This window comes from Mytilus trossulus, chromosome 13 (assembly GCF_036588685.1).
Source record: "Mytilus trossulus isolate FHL-02 chromosome 13, PNRI_Mtr1.1.1.hap1, whole genome shotgun sequence".
Lineage (NCBI taxonomy): Eukaryota > Metazoa > Mollusca > Bivalvia > Mytilida > Mytilidae > Mytilus > Mytilus trossulus.
In genome coordinates, this window is record NC_086385.1 from 7525124 (window position 1) to 7543630 (window position 18507).

Genomic DNA, 18507 nt, shown 5'->3' on the forward strand with positions numbered 1-18507 from the left:
AGGGAAACAAAATGAGAACAGTTATGCCCCTCGCAAATGAATGTAAATTATTATACGGTGGCGCAAGTATCTCGTTATCTTGCACTTCACTGATACACGTTTTTAAGATCTAGATCCATGTTATTATATGTTTCGCTTTATATGTCGCCTTTTTATTATTTCATAGACGACAATCTGAAGATGAATCAATATGTTTGGGAAATCTTTACAATTTTCATCGCAATTCAATATATGTTTCTGAAAGTTTTTGCTAAAAGCGCACATACATTGCAAAGAGAAGATTAGCATCAACTTCCTTCATCGGTCGAAATCACTTAGTAGAATAAATGGTAGGAGTTACAAAACAAACGACATTCACAGTGTAGAATTATGATTGTACTCTATCAGAATAAAAAAAAACCATTGATGTTGAATGAAAGGATATATTGTTGTGACTTATCCTAAGTCAGTCAAACAAACTTTTTCGAAAGTAACATGAATTTAGTTGTCATTCTTCATCATATCAACGGATTTAAAAGAATGAACTTTATTAGGCGTTAGTCTTCTCGTTTGAATTGTTTTATATTGTTATTTTGGGGCCTCATAGTATCGCTGACTATGCAGTATGTACTTTGCTCATTGTTGAAGGCCGTACGGTGACCTATAGTTGTTAGTTTCTGTGTCATTTTGGTCTATTGTGGAGAGTTTTCTCATTGGCAATCATACCACAACTTCTTTTTTTTATATTTAAGAACTATTGGCAAATATTGAAGCAACACTAAAATATGAGACTTCATTTCCGCATTGAAATCCATATCTAATGGAATACTTACTGAACATGTTGCTTTTCAATTTTTACTGGATGTCAAAAGATTTTATTCCCAAACAACAATATACTCTACAAGATATGTTCCAGAAACGCTGGAATTCTGGATTACTATCAGAAAACTGTTCAATGGTAAGGGGTTAACTTTTTAGTGGTTATAAAGCTAAAGGACTATCAGCTAAAAGCATACTAGTAAAACAAACTGAATGCAGAATAAGATTTGTAGTTCCATCAGATCCGGTGTTGTCAAGGGAATGTTTAATGTTTTTGGCAGATGTTAAGATTTTAATGTGCTTCCTCTGGAACCATAGACATGGGCTCGAATTACTGGATATTCATAATATGTTTAATTAAATGGTTTGTTTTCTTCAACTTTTCGTCGTATTGCTGTAAATTTGTATTCACATTGTAATGTCGTTATCAATAAATGTTTATTATTTACGAGAAATATGCAATCTACTATCATTGTCATACACTCAAAATACGGCAAATAGTTATAGAAGAAATTGAGTAATTATATGTATATCCGCAAACCGAGCCCCTATTGACATGATAGAGACAAACTCATCAAAAAGCTATGAATTTATAGATATTTCTTATTAGTAAAGACGGTCATTCTTTAAAAGCTACGATCATCCTTTATAAATTATTGTCATCTTATAACCAATTACGGTTGTTATAAATTGCTGATCCTGTTACGGTCATCTCGATTATGATTTATGGTCATCTTAGCGATTTTTTCAAATCTCATTTCCTGTTTAATACTCATTTCTCGGTAGTAATTTGTGATTTCCATGTGAATTTGTTAGAACTTTACATCGTACCAATGTATGCTTTGTAAATAAAATGATATAGAAACACATAAACAGACAATACAAATACTGACCTTATTTTTCATTCGACATCTTTGGATAACCGTGAATGCAGTTACGGTCATCAGCTTTACCCCAGTGGAAAATGTAGCTTAATAATTTTATAGGAATAATATATCTGTTCCGGACCATATGAGTATTTGAACCAGACGCTTATAGTCATGACCGTATTTGTATATATTCATATGGTCTGACCATACGCGTATTATATTGGCATTCTGGATTACTATCATTTCTCGGTAGTACGCGTATGCGGACCATACGCGTATGGTCGGTGTGATTAACCAGTTTACATTTAATACTTAGCTCTTTTAATAAGGTATGACCCTTCTCAGTGTCACGTCTTTAAATAACGATATTAAAAGTCATTTTATTATATCAAATGATAATAAGATTGACTAGATAAAACTAAGCAGTTCCACGCAGCGTTTGATTTAACTCACTAGTCACAACTACAGTAAACACATTTTATACTTATGGTCATTACCAATTTCGTATTTCGCTAGAATGGCAACATGTCGACTGAGGTAGATATTTTCCAAAAATTATTGATACAGTTATGGAATTCCCAAGACCTCGGTATCACTGCACGAAGCTGCTAAATAGGTAAATCGTTTCACTCGAAAGCAAAAAGTTTAACTGCGAAGGATCGTGTACAACCAAAACGTGCAAATGTAGAAAAGCTATGGTACCGTCAATACCGTGTGGAAGTAAAGTTTCACCCTACCCATTAAAACAAGAACACAATTAGCGATGCAATCGAACTATGGCATCGGTATTTAATTTTTATGTAGCCTTTGAAGTAGAAAGTTTATTGTATTATTGAAACGGTTCAAAAGCATATTTGAAACAAAATACCTCTATGGTCCAAATACACATATGGTCCTGCCAGTTATTAACCAAACGAGTATATACTCATATGGTCCGACCATACGCGTATGGTCGGTCCATATGAGATTACGCATATGATCATGACCATACGTATATGGTCAAAATATTCATATGTTCCGGAACATATCCAATAACTATAATGAATATCAATATACTGAACATAATGATTAGACAACTTACTTTCGTAGTCAATTTTTCCCACCTGTTTCTCATCCTTGTCCCGTTTCTTTTGTGCTGAATCTGAAATATAAATTTAATTTTGATAAAGATAAATTTCTATTTTGTCATATATATATATTTCTCTAATTCTATGGAAATTTATCCCTTTCCGAACCCATTGTATAAAAAAATTTAATCAACGTGTGGTAGCCGGTGATCTCAGAACATCATTGGATGATTTTAAGGGTCATGACCTTTTTAGCTAACTGGATGAATCAAAATATGCTATGACAGGTGTTAATGAAATTGACAACTTCGTGCAATAGTTTCTCATACTAATAGAGGTTCTTCTTAAAGTTACTGATATTTTCGATGTCTTTGCTTATAAAGGATATATACTGATATATTGAACATCGGAAGTCAAATTAATTGAGGTGATTTAACAAATGTAAATGTGTGAACAAATCACATTTCTATCTAACACTTAACACACAATTGCAATACGTTTTCCTGATGCAAGATAAATAGCTTGATTATCAATAGAACACAATAAAGTTGACTGATTACACCTTTGAGGGGTTCTTTTATGCTCAATCTATATTTTCCCTTTTTTTGTCAGTTTGTTCTGACTTGTGACTTTGAATATGCATGTGGTATATTTCGCCTCTTTTCTAATTTCTTTATGGACTATTTCCATTAATTATAATGAATGACGAAATGCTCCTCTGATTAGCTGAAAAGAGGAAGAGATTTTACGCTATTCCATGGTAAACACCTAATACCCTTCCCCAAACGTTCGCAGAATAGTCCTCTTTAATACGGAAATTACGATTTTTACGAATAGTAAATAGACAGTTATTACAGAACATTCATAGTAAAGTAAAATAATAGCTTCGCAGCAGTTGAGAATTTTCCTCGGTGTAAAAATATACCCTTTTAAATTATGCTTTTTATTAAATATATCGAGTTTTTAAACAGTGCAGATTAAAATGTTTTGAAAGATACTCTTGAATATATTCCGAAAGGTAAACAAAACACAATTCTTATTTATTTAAGCTGAGAATAATAAAACAAAATTAGAGATTTGTTTTAACACAAGACTTTTAAGGACCACTGCATGAACTGCAACGCAAGTGATTGTTTACTTAGCAGAGAACACATAATTCTTCGGAATGTACAGCTTACATGCGTTGATGAATTTGGTGCAATTGGAGGTATTTGTTACACACGCAGTTAATATTATAATGTTTGGAGTAAGCTGTTACTTTACGGACAACATAATATTCCAGCAAATCTAGATGATTGATATTACATAATATGACTGTTGTTTCCATTCGTTCCGTCGTTAAAGTATCACTAGATTGTTTCAGCTTAAATTTTTTTTTTTTAATATATTCTTATATTTGTTTTTCAATAATTCTTATATAGGGTATCTTGCATGAGTATAGGGGATTCAGTAGTTTGTATATATATGTTGAAAAACATGTTCAATTGATCATATATTAAATATAATATTTAGTCATTTCAGAGCAATTGTTGGTTTTAATCGTATAATGAAAACATACTTGTTACTTGAGGATCAGAAAACATTTATATAACGCCGCATTTCTATTGACGACATTGCGAAAACAAAACTATGTATTTGCATGTATATCGTTTGGGATGTTCAATATGTGCAACCAAAACTAATCCACCTGTTATTGTTTGTATTTCAAACAAGCGATTTGGTTAGCATTTAAAGTGCATTAAATTTTATACTATATTCCTATATAATGTACCTTTTTTTCTTCTCTGACAACACCAAATCATAATCACAATACAAATACATAATATATATACGCTGATTGTTATTATTATTGCAATGAAAACACCTACAATGAATAAAAGAAGAAAATATATCAAAGTTCATTTTCACCTGGTAATGATGTCCTTATTTCACCAAAAATTATATAAATTTCAAATAGTTAGTGTATATATATTCATGTCACCGAGCGTGTCATGCATGCATACTATATAATGATAGTTTGAACATGTCTTATTGTATATATGGTTTTGATATATTGTAAATATAGCTTCTTACATGTAGGACAAAGCGTCAACAATTTATAATTTTGATAGCATAATATGATAAAAAGTGCAAAGTGAACACCAAACTTAAATTTGATATTTTCATAGTTGTTGTTTACCAGAACTGTTTTTATATTCTGAATATGAAATTACACTATACATCATAATATTATTTCCTAGTGAAAAATGCCCTAAATCCATAAATTCTCCTGTTATAGAGTCGAAGGTATTAAAAAGTCCAATGAAAGGTAGATGTATATGTTCCAAAGCAAGAGAAGTTATTTTTGTCTAAGTATGCGATCGCGCAGAATTGAATACCGGTAAATACGTTATTTCATCAATTTTCTATTGCTATAGTATAGTACTGGTGGTTTTTGGCTATATATAGCGATTCACGTAATCAGATTTTTTTTTAATTAATGGCGTTCAAATGTTTTGGTTGTATTATTTTTAAAAGTGCATAATCTATAAAAGACGCAGACTAGTACAATATAAGTCTAGTTAGGAAACAACCATTATCATTTACATAATGATATTTTTCGAAATATGAAATATATCTCCTCTGGATTTTATCAATTTGCTTGATCTGAGCGCTTTGTAGTCAAGCTGTAATTATACTTTTATAGATGGTATAAAAAAAAAATAATATACCCTTATTTCTTTCGTTGCGTATTCCTCGGTTGCGTTGGCATATTTGAAGTATGAATTAAGATCAAAATTAAGATCAAAAATTGCATAGCGTAAACAACTTTGCATGGTTTTTAATATGGAACAATGTATCTGATGTTTCAAGATTTGGAAAGAAGCATGATTATGTATTCCTTTATTACCTTCATTTAACTGGTCTGATTCCATTTTTACAATAGGAAATCCTGTAGTTGCTATTCCTAAATTTAGCAATATAAAACTCTTCTGCAGGATTACAAAATCTGAAAAGGAATACAAACGTTAGCCAAAACTTTTTTGTTGTTGTAAATAGATTTACTTCACTAACACAATGTTCTCTATCCTAAACATTGTTTTAGTCATAACTCCAAGATTTACATGCTGAACTAAAAAGTCATTATTAAATGTAGCTATTTGTGTCTAAACAAATGTGATAAAAACAGGAACATGGATTAAAATTCAGCTGAGTGATGATTTGAATTTTTACAACTGCAGATCGTATTTTGGTTTGCTTAATTAGAGACAACATGGACGAGGTGTTTGATTATTTGATGTTAAATCGTCCGATTAAGCACGTCTGTCATTAAGTTGTATCATTTTCAAACACGTCAACAGATTTTTGGTAGATTTTCTTATGTATTTACAACAATTTGTCACACAAGAGAAAGGGTTCAAACGAGTTTAACCCGCGACATTCTGTATGTGGCTGTCCCAAGTCCAGAATAGTTATCAAAGGTACCAGGATTATAATTTTACACGCCAGAACCTATACATCAGCGATTTTATTTTGTTTGTTTGTAACATATTTGTTTTTCGTTCAACAATTTGTACATACATTATGCCGTTAGTTATCTCGTGTGTCATTACAGGGCATATTATAGCTGACTATGCGCTATCAGTTTTATTTATTGTTGAAGACCGTTCAGTCTTGTGGATACTTGTCTTATTGGCTATCATAACATACCTTCTTATATTTATAGATATAAATGTAATACTAACCGCTGCCTGTCCATTGCAAAGATGTGTTCGCTTTATAAAATTTACCATTCTCTTGTATTCTTGATCCGCATCCAAAAGTAGAATTCACGTGATCTGACATAGCTGTGAAATTCCAAGTAAACGCTTTGCAATCATCAGAACATTCACAACGTTCAGGTTGACAAATTCCGTCTTTATGATGACAAGTGTTATTCCTGGACCTTATGTCATCGTATGTTCTTCTATTGACTATAAATTCAATTGTGCATCCCAAAAATACATTTACTGTTGAACATCTGAATTGTAATACAGTTGATGTGTTGACTGTTAGTTGTGTACCTGTATATTCAAGCACGGGATCCGAGACTGTAATAAAGAAAGAAGTATTTGTCTTTGTTATGTTTGCACGGTATTCTTCTATGATTATAGCATTTGCAAACAGGTTGATGTAACAGTTATAAAACTCCTAAAGATTAGCTATTGTTTTTACCAAACTTTTATGATCATGCGAGATTAGATTAGCGTTAAAGGTGGTTATACTAGTTACCCTTGTTAAAAATCTCAAAATGCCAGGCGAGGAAAAGTATATGAAAATGTCTATTTTGTTAAGCCTTCATTAAAAATAACATTATACACAAATATCATATCATCAACAAACAAGATCAAACTATGAAAACTATGAAAAATCGAAAACATGCACAATTTCAAAATGCAATTACTTGTTTTGAAAAATATTATACCAGTCTTTCAACGAGAATGCCTAGTACAGGTTACCATTACAACTATTTTTGTTTGTTAAAATAAGTTGAATATTTCGTGTTATTTTTTAATAAAGGCGACAGTTATTTTCCGTTATCTAAATCTTGTATAAAGATACAATTCGTCTAAACATAAGCCAAACATGTTAGATCTGTAAATTTGGATTAGCAAAGTTTGTCTCTTCCCTGGCCGGGATTCGAAATCAAGCTACTGAGATATCGTGGCACCAAATCGCATTGCACTGTGACCAAAAGTGCTAGACCACTCGACCATATAAATTCTTAAAAGACGAGCTTACGGTAGCCGGGTGTCACCTTTCCTCGATAGTTTTAATCTAGCAACGTAATACAGTACATGATTTACAAATGTATAAGGAAATGAAGGTGGAATTGTTACAAATCAGCTAATTATCTATTGTAAAGGATCCTACAAATTAATGTAAGATGCAGTCACAGAAATAATTGTTTTATAAGTACGTCTGAACCAGTGACGACTTCACAACAGATTTTATACATCGGATCACAAGCAGTGATGGTGATACAAGGCTAAAAATCCTTTCTGTATATATAATTCGTGTAAGCATCAGCGTAACAATGTTAGATCTGTACATTTGCGTTTATGAAACTTCTGAATATTTGTCAACGATCTGTCACACGGAGGCACTGCATCGTTACTAGTAACTGTACATGTACACAATAAATAAAGCATGTAAACGACTTAAAAGTGTACAAAACAAAAAACAAAAAAGGAAACATTTAAATGTAATTATATAGCAATATATTTCGGAGAACAGATATCTTTCATCAGTATGATTATGATGTTATCAATCTACTTTGAATAAATTATAACAATCTTGAAATTTGAAACAGTTCAAACCGAAAATTATAATTTAGACGCTTGTACAATTCTAAAATTTTTAAACATGGCGTATATATAGCTATTTACAACAGAGACTGCAATATGAACTGGTTCAATTCTAAAATGTAAAGGTGATAACAGTTACGATGTTACAACAACGATTGCATGTATATACATTCCCAACTAACAACACTGACCAATTTAAGCTCGTATCTTCATTCTTAGTAGCAAACATTAGGCAAAACACGTTCTCATTTATCGTTTCAACTAGTGTTAATTTTCTTACACTGTAGCTCCATACAATTGTTCTAATTACAAGCAAAAAGAAATATGACGTTTCGAAAATCAGTATCGCTGAATTCAGCTTTATAATACAATCTTCAACTTGACATTGCTTTTATCAAAGTATGATATAATGAATCGACAGTTTTCTTTTTAGTATCATCTCTTAAAATGTACTACAAAGAAATAATTGGCTCTATTTTTTACCTAACTATACAAGCGAAGGCACCTTATATAAATTTGATGTGTTAAATTTGTTTTTGGGTAAATTTCAGTTTAATAGTCGAAAACAAAATCATTCAAAGAATCAGATTAATTTACGTTTACTCTGCATAAAACACTTAAAAAAATTATTTCAACATAAGTTATTATATTATGCTATTCACTTTTACTATATTCTGGTTGTATACATACCCACTCCCACCAGCAGAAGCATCCCTTCTATCAAATGTAGCAAAATTAGCATGTCGATCTATTGGGAAACATATGAATTTTTAGCATTTGCAATACAAGGTTAATAACATGTTGCAACAAGTATAGTATGAACTTTTATGTTCAATTTCATTGAATTTGATTTACATTGTTATTTACTCACAAATACACATTACAAGAGATCTTCCAATCTTTAGATACACGGAATGTCGTCTTATCTGTATTTTCACCTATTATTTTCTTTTTGTTTTATTCTGACATCTAAATTGTGAATACCTTGTATGTGAAGAAAGTATAACACAATCTAATTTAGTTCTAGTTTTTATACTTCTCATTGATTGATGGCAATTCCACATCTATAAATTACTGTTCCCTTAATGTAGAATACTGAACTCATAACCCCTTTCTCAACATACTTCCGATGACGGACGATGCTTATTTTAGTTCAAAAAGTGTATTACCTCTGTTTTCTGACAAATAGTGAGGGCTCCCATTTCAGGCATTTGTCATGACGTGAACGTAATGTATTGTTGTTTAAAGATCTCTCAATATAGAGATAAACAGTTTTGAACGGATAAATCTTCATATACAAAATAATTTGGTTATATCAAAAAAAAAATATCACATATTGATGACTTACTTTCGTTTATGTATTAGTGAATACATTTGGGGAAACAGTAGTTGCTGTCAAAAAGCTGTATTCTGCTGAAGTGGATTAACAATATAAACTATATCACATTACTTGATAACATTATATAATCCATCGTTTGTCCTTTTATCATGTTTATCCAGTTTACATCACAATAAATATATACATTATATTTTCATATAGATAGGAAATCATGCACCTCATAAATAGATTGAACGCTAGTTAATTGTTTTTTTATTGATAAGTTTGCAATGAAGAACACGTTCGTATCTTTAGTCATTTAGTTATGGATTTCAAACTTTAATACAATTTGTAATATATTGTAATGACTTAACAGTCGATAATTGTGTTACAAAAATGACTCAAAACCTTACTAAATTCAATAATAGACACTTATTTGGTTTATTAATCTGATTATATGAACTTTAACTCATAAACTTTTAAGTGTAAACCATATGTCTTAAGACATTTTTTCTGTAAACAAAATCATTATTGAAGAATTATTGTATAACAGCGAACTAAAATATACCAGTATCATCATTCTCAAAATTGCCTGGACGAAATATTGTGAGAAAGCCCCCGATTCGACATTCTTTCGCGATTTCATAGAAATATTTCCGCAGTTACTTGACGATCGGTATAAAGTCCCGTTATCTTGATATCAGGATATATCAATTTATAATTACAAATTTGGTGACTATTGTGAAAGCATCTATTTCATCAAACTACAGATAAAGGATACAACAGACACACAGTTAGGTCGAGCTAATATCTTGACTTACATCAAGAAATTGACAATGTGGGTCAGTTGAAAAACAAAACTTTACGATAAAAGAGATGATTTCAGCTTCCCTATTATAAACATTTCATTTCTAGATAGCAACATTCAAGCAGCGCCTACATACGGAGTATATATCTCCCAATTGGAACGATATTCCTGGGTTTGTATTTCCTATCATGATTTCCTAGATAGAGGGTTGCTACTCACAAGGAAGCTATTAAACCAATACTTCCAAATGGTAAAGTTGAAATCAACCCTTGGTAAATTTTACAGACGCCATCACCAGTTGGTTGGTCGTTATGGAATAACCGTTTCGCAGATGATATCGGATATGTTCCTTACGTCGTAACTACAATCAACTTCCTTTTCATGAATGTGATCTACAGAATTAGACAATTTGCCGACTTTTTAATAATACGAGCAACACGCGCGTACACGGTTGTCACATGTTGAGCAGGATATGCTTAGCCTTTCAGAGCAACTTATATCATCCCCAGTTGTTGGTGGGTTCATGTTGCTTAGTCTTTAGTTTTCTATGTTCTGTTATGTGTATTATTATTTGTCTGTTTGTCTTTTTCATTTTAAACCATGGTGTTGTCGGTTTATTTTCGATCTATGAATTTGACTGTCCCTGTGGTACCTCTCGCTCCTTTTTCATAAAAAAAGTTCATATGAAGTTAAATTAGTGTTTTATTAGTTTGACTACATTGAAATATCTGTTGTTAAAATATAGCATAAGACAATCGAACATTATATAACTTAACTCTGAAAAAGTTTGATACACAACTATACCTTCCGTCCTAATAAAATTTAATACACAAGCAATAAATGAAATAAAAGATTACTCGCAATGATTGAAAAATAACATACAATCAACATACCATACACATACACTGAATAAAAAGTCACATTTCTTTGTTTCATTCAGTTTTGGAACGACGCATTACATCGAAGTTTGTCAGATTTAAAGTATTTTAACAAATTATTTTAACTTTATGTTATTCATACATTTGTATGTTTTGCATGGTTAAATACATATATGTGTATACCTTTAAAAAAGTTTGAATTGTAGCCAAAATATCAATTGTAGAATTTGTAAAGTTTATATGCAGGTAGGTAATTCATAGTATTGTTTAAAAAGAAAAATGCTTTTGTCATCAAAGTCTGTATCCCTCATACTGTAACGACCTGTCATGTTCGAATTATGTGTTTTGCCATTAGAAAAGTATGAGTGTACAATAATTTGCTGCTGATTAAAACGACAAGTACATCGGTTCATACCAAATCTTCTTTTTCAGCATTCTGTTTAATAATAGGACATACCTATATCACTGTATTATGTCACTACAAGTCTAATGATAGTTTCTTCCAATGTTCGGTGAAGAAAAATCTACTTGGTACACGTAGAATATTTGAACCGCTGCTTTGTGCAGGTAAGTTGTTATTTAATAGTACAGGAAACTGTTGTTGTTTGAAACTTGGTTGACTCAAAATTTTTGATGAGTCGAAGTTCTTATTTGGACCCGAGCTTTTTTCCATATAATTATATGTATTTCGACTCCTAATGAGAGGAAACTGAATGAGTCAAAATTTCGATTGAGGTAAATTGCAGCTCCAAAAATTTACAAAAGCATTTAACATTCATTATTTATCTCGAACTAATGCACATATGTCAAAACATGACATATGTGATTAAAAAGGATTAAAGAATTACTCTCACAATACACGTTTAATTACATTTCCGGTTACTGACCAGAATATTGATTTATACATTTATCACGATTGTTTACCTAAGATTATATTTTATCACCATGATAAATAATAAGTGATACACTGTTCACGTTTATGAACAAGTATATTATTAAATGTTTTAAAAACAATTAATTGTGATCTACACCAATGAGTTTCGATGTTTATATATACACATGGAAAAAAGTATTGCAAAAACACCTTGATTGTTTAAAACTTGAAAAATCTGACTCTTATTTTGGATGGAATATGATAGAATATTTGTAATATTATATTGAAACATAGTTTATAATAACATTTGCATGTAAACTATTAAAAAATGTATGAAAAAAATTATCTATCTAACCACAATTTTAATAACAAAATGAAGTGTTTTTTGTACCAAAAAGTGCATTTTACCACTTTTACTGTAGTCGAACTTTACAATGTCAGACATTTCAAAATTCATCCTCAGATGATTGTCCACATCATGATTGATCGTGTTATGCCAAATAATTAGTACTTTGTGCGCAGCCTCCATTTAGACGGATAACCGCCCTTAACGTCTTCTGATTCCAGCAATGAATTGACTAATTTGTTGCTGAGGTAGCAGCAACCATTTCTGATGAAGGGCAATGTTTATTTCATGACGTGTGAACTGGTATAGGATTTCGCGCACTTTACGTCCAATAGTGTCTCATATATGCTCAATATGGTTCAAATCCGGGCTACGATCGGGCCAAGAAGATGAACCGAATTCCATTGGAACAATGGATCTTCCTCCACGATGCTAATTTCCAACTTTGGCGAACTCTGCACTACATTGGATACGGACAACTTTGTGTCTGTTCGTAAGCAAAGGTCTCCGAAATGGTCTTATCGCACGAAAATCAGTAGCGAGGAGTCGATCTCAAACGGTTCTTGTTAAAAGGGTCCTGTATGCCCACCACTCTCTTTTTAGGATTGTATTGTATGAAATGGGTTTCCTTCTGACCAACCTTCATTATGCTTGATTTTCCCTAGCAGATGGTATAGGGGTCTTCTTGATCTTTGAAGGTCTTTAACATCGTTTATTGCCTGTTTTTATTCTCAAAACGATTTACAGTGGAATAGAAATGACCAACAATACGTGCGGTTGTCACATCGACATACCTGCTTTTCTCATGCTGATAAGCTGCCATCTTGCTGCAGTTAAGAGTTGTGGAAGACCCATTACAGGGTGTCCATCACATAATATTATAAACTTGGTTATTTATAGTGTTGAAAACAATGAGGATAAAAACATCTGTTTTGCTGTTTACGGGTGCAGTAGCTGCATGTACAGATAAGAACTTATCGAGTCGAATTTATTGATTAAACTCATGTGATATTTAAATAAGGTTTAATTGTTCTATTTCATCAAATTATATCACCAAAAGTAAAGAATGTTTTTTTTAATTATAATTTCAATTTGGTGTTGCAATACTTTTTTCCATGTGTATAGTTGGGATTCAGCTTTCCGTTAGTAATCACCAAAAAATACTCAATCGGCGTCATTAATCTGTTTTTATTTTCTCTGTGTGATGAAAGAAAATGAAAAGAAATCTCAATTTTCTAAAATCTCTTGTAACTGAGTTTTAACAAATGTTTTCAACTTTTAATGATTCCAAACACGCTACGATCGATGGGGAAAACAATGTTATAATAATTATAAAACAATTATTCAAAGAACAATTGACGGTCCTTTCCATCGGAAAGGAATTTTTTTCTATGAACATTTTAAATTTGGTTTTTAAAAGTTGATTCAAGCGTCAAAAACAGCTTATTATACGCTGATTCCAAAAATATATGGTTTCTATACAAAAAGATATCAATAAGCGCGATATTTTTTTTTCATTTCCGGTTTGAAAAATGTTTAGATAGTTTACTTGAAACTGATTCCAAAAGTATATGGTTCTGTATAGTTTGACATTAATTTAGTACCTAAAAATAGCAACATCCAGTTTACAAAAGGTCACGTCCTGTTTGCATTTTCAAGGTATAATGGCTTGCAACCTAATGCAGAAAGTCCCATAACATTATCATGTATAAATATGAGGAAAAAAGCAAAGGTCAAAATCTAGAACGTTCAATTTACCTATGACCTTGAGGTCAATTTCAAGGTTAATTAAGGAATGACTGTAATATTTTTTCTGTCTATGAAGAAATAACATAAAAAAATTGGTGCACACTGAATTACGCGCGTAGCGGGTATGTTATTTCAAATAAACAGAAAAAATATAACAGTCCTTTCATATAATTTAATTCTAAATTGCATTTTAAACCGTAGAAAACCATGAAAAAATGTTGATGTCACATGACTAGATTGTGTCTATGGGCTAATAACAATTAACGTCAGCCAATCAGAAGACGCATAACATCCAAAATTAAATTATTGAGTTATATTACAATACAACTAATATTAGATATAAAAGGGTGAAAAACTCACATCAAAAGTCTACGTACTTTTTAACTAAAATTTACGTTTTACGACATGTACGACGTGTCACAACTAACAATTGTGTGAACATATTTTGTCGATAGCTTATATGATTTCTGAAAATGAGAGATAACAAGCCAAAATCAAAATTTTGAACATGACCTTGACCTTTGACCTTGTCCTCATTTTTTGGGACCTCAAATCAAAAGACCCTAGGCCTCTATCACTTGGTTTCCCAGTTACAAATATATTTCACTTACTGTAAATTCAGAAATTATTGTGAGTTTTTTATTAATGCGAATATTGCGACTGAATGAGTATCGCAATAATAAAAACTCGCATTCTGATAAATGATGCATATAACTGTTTTCCCGAAATCTTTATAGTTACTCTCGCATTTCACTCCATTCTCCAAAATTCGCAATAATAAGTGCACGCAATAATTTCTAAATTTACAGTATATCAAATACAAAAGGGAAAATAAGTCTCATATGGTGTCTTCGTACAACTTCGGTCAAAATAAAACCTTGCATCTTGAGGATATAACAAGCAATTTGGAAAAATAAACGCTTTCTTCTACGGAAGCGGAAGACAATTCATAATAAGAAAAACAATGTTTAGGGAGACAACTCTTACAAAAAAGTGTTCGGTCAAACAGGGTCAGTTTCGAAAGCGTATAGATTGTATGATATCATATACAAAAGAACTAAGCGACATCTTTTGAAACAAAACTACACTGTAGGAAAAAAATTAGTGGAAGGAAAATAAAAATAATCAGAAGAAAATCGATAGGTCTTTTAACGGAAAGGTGGAAGACCAAATAATAAAATATGAACATATTTAACATATTAATACATCGAGCTGATACCAGAATATCGATCCACTTCCCATGTTCATCCAGGTTTATTTAAGCTTCACCAATCTAAGCAAGGGTCGAATCACTCGGTCTGTCAAACTTCCAGTTTCGTTTGGGTCACATACCGATTAGCTCGAAACAGTTTTATAGTCCGGCTATCTTCGAGATAACGAGAATCGACTGTTTGTATCAAATGAAAGACTACTTCGCATATAATTTGAAGAATAACATGTATCTAACACGTGTATGCCAATTATATCAACTTGATGCAGCAAAGAGCAAATTTTCCAGATGTCAGAAAATTAATTGTACAGACATTAATGCGGTGCAATATATTAGACTCTCGTATAAATGAATGGCATTTTAAACAAAGCTTTGGAATGGTCATTTAACGATTCTTATACAAAACGTTATTAAGTCATTTGCAGTACATGTATTTACAATATGATAATTTGTTTATAATTCCACAAAAAGGTTAATGGACTTCATTGTGGACGTTAACTCAGTGTTTACAATTTAGTTTTCCGAATGCTGGCGTCACAAACCAGAAGTACTCATCATAAAGACACGCATAAAAAAATGAAAAAAAGTGATGAACAGAAACCTGAAAATGAAAAGAATACATCAGTTAAACATGCCCTTAATTTAAATAGATTTTAGGTAAACTGTGCTTGTTCTTTCTTATACGATATTACTATGTGTATCATGATACAGCTGCATGACGAAGTCATGAATAGAGGTCGGGCCTATACAGAGGCATCACATACGATTTCACAAATCTCAGTTGGTAGCATTTCAAATAGTCATAACGTAACGAAATTGTTTAATTCTTCGTGTACCAACTGATATACGCTGGTCATGCTCCGAGTTGAAGACCGTACTTGACCTATAATTAGACATAGCTAGATATAGGAAGATGTGGTATGATTGCCAATGAGAAAACTCTCCATTCAAATAACAATTTATAAAAGTAAATCATCATAGATCAAGGTACGTTCATCAACACGGAGCCTTGGCTCACACCGAACAGCAAGCTATAAAGAGCTCCCAAGATAAGTAACGAAAAACTATTTAAACGGGAAAAACAACGGTCTAATCGATATAAAAACGAGAAACGAGCCACACGTATGAACTACATTAACAAATGACAACTACTGTACATCAGATTCCTGACTTAGGACAGATGCAATTGTATACTTTTACAAATTATGACGTGGATGGAAAGTTGTCTCACTCGCAATCAAACCACATTTTCTTATGTCTATTATTTGTACAACTTGTTAATCTTATCAATCAAGACATATCTTCACCTTGAAATTACTGATCTGATGCATTTAGTAATGGACAATGCTTTAATCATAATAATCACGGACGTAACGTTACATAAGGTCATATATAGTTTTCCAAAAATATTGTTTTTGACTTTTAATTTAGGTCAAGCTAGAAGTTACAAACTTTAAAAAAAAAAATTATACGGGACAGGGTTGCAGGACATTTATCAGTCAGGGGCATTACTTAAACAATAACAATTAAAATTACCTATACAAGTAATGTTGAAAACGAGGCTAATTTAAATATCACTTATATAAGTTATTTTTCTGAATAATAATTCAATAGGTGTCCAAGAATACAGATTTTACTAACTTAAAAAAAAAATCAAAGTTATTTGGTTATTTTCCCCTTGATATATAAAAACTATTTTTTCAGAAACACTAATTAACTTTCCGACGCACTTATCTTTCATACCGACACTTCTGGGTCAAAGATTGGTCTCTTGGGACTATTACATTATCATTGTCCTCTAAAATCTTGAAGGTTGACTGAAGGCATGCCACAAAATCAGGTTCAACCCACCACTTTTATTCCCCTTTAAAAGTGTCCTGTACCAAGTCAGGAATATGGTCATTGTTATATTATTGTTCGTGTATGTGTGTGTTGCATTTTAACGTTGAGTCGTTTGTGTTTTCTCTTATTTTTGAGATATTGACATAAGACGTGGCACGGTACTTGTCTATCCCAAATTCATGTATTTGGTTTTCATGTTATATTTGTTATTCTCGTGTTTGATGCTTGGTCCGTTTCTGTGTGTGTTACGTTTCGGTGATATGTCGTTGTTTAACTCTTATATTTAATACGTTACCCTCGTTTTAGTTTGTTACCCCGATTTTGTTTTTTGTCCATGGATTTATGAGTTTTGAACAGCGGTATACTACTGTTGCCTTTATTGTATAAATAGATAGATACTTGTGAATTAATTTAGACCTGAAGTTTTTTATAATTTGTAACCTAAATCAATTACATATGTTCATTAGATAAGTGTAATTGCTATTTTTTTTCAAAAGTGTTTAAAATAACTTATTTAAGTTATATTGTTGTCATCATTTTCAAAGTAACCCTTTATCTTTATTTTATGATATAAAATGTTGTTTAAAATCATGAAAACTACATTTAGTCTATGTTTCTTTTGAAAATTAAAATAACTCTATTAAGTAATTTTATAATTTTCAAAATAACAAATTACTTATATGTGACCCGCCATGACATTTGCAGGCTTATGGAGGTAGAACATCATTGTTAGAAAAATTATAAACATGATAAATATCAAGATTCAATGAAATACGTATGTGTGAAGAAAAGATAAACACTTTCGTTGGTTTCTTTTTTGTGGACGCCGAACTATACATCATATATAAGTTTTGAAAAAGTTTTACTTTATCGTGTGAAGTGAAAAATATTTGAATCTACATTTTAAATTGATACAAAAAAAAACAAATTTCTGCTTTATAGATTTCCTTTCATAAATGTAGTCTGAAATATATCCATAATAAATGCACCGTATCAAATGCATGTAAGAGAACACCTACTTATAAACTGTTACGCGTCGCTTACTATGTATAGAGACATGCATAATAAATCTAAATTAAAAAAAGGAATTCTTAAAGCTTACTTTGATAAATTTTAAACTAACTTCATTTCAACAAGTTTAAATTAAATGTTATAAAATAGAGCTACAAACAAACAAATACTGCTCTGCTCTAAAGTGTTTCTTTCATAAATGAAGTCTGAAATATATCCATAATAAATGCACCGTATCAAATTAATATATGAGAACACCTACTTATAAACTGTTACGCGTCGCTCACTATGTATAGAATCATGCATAATAAATCTAAATTAAAAAAAAGGAATTCTTAAAGCTTACTTTGACAAACTTCAAACTAACTTCATTTCAACAAGTTTAAATTACATGTTCTAAAATAGAGCTA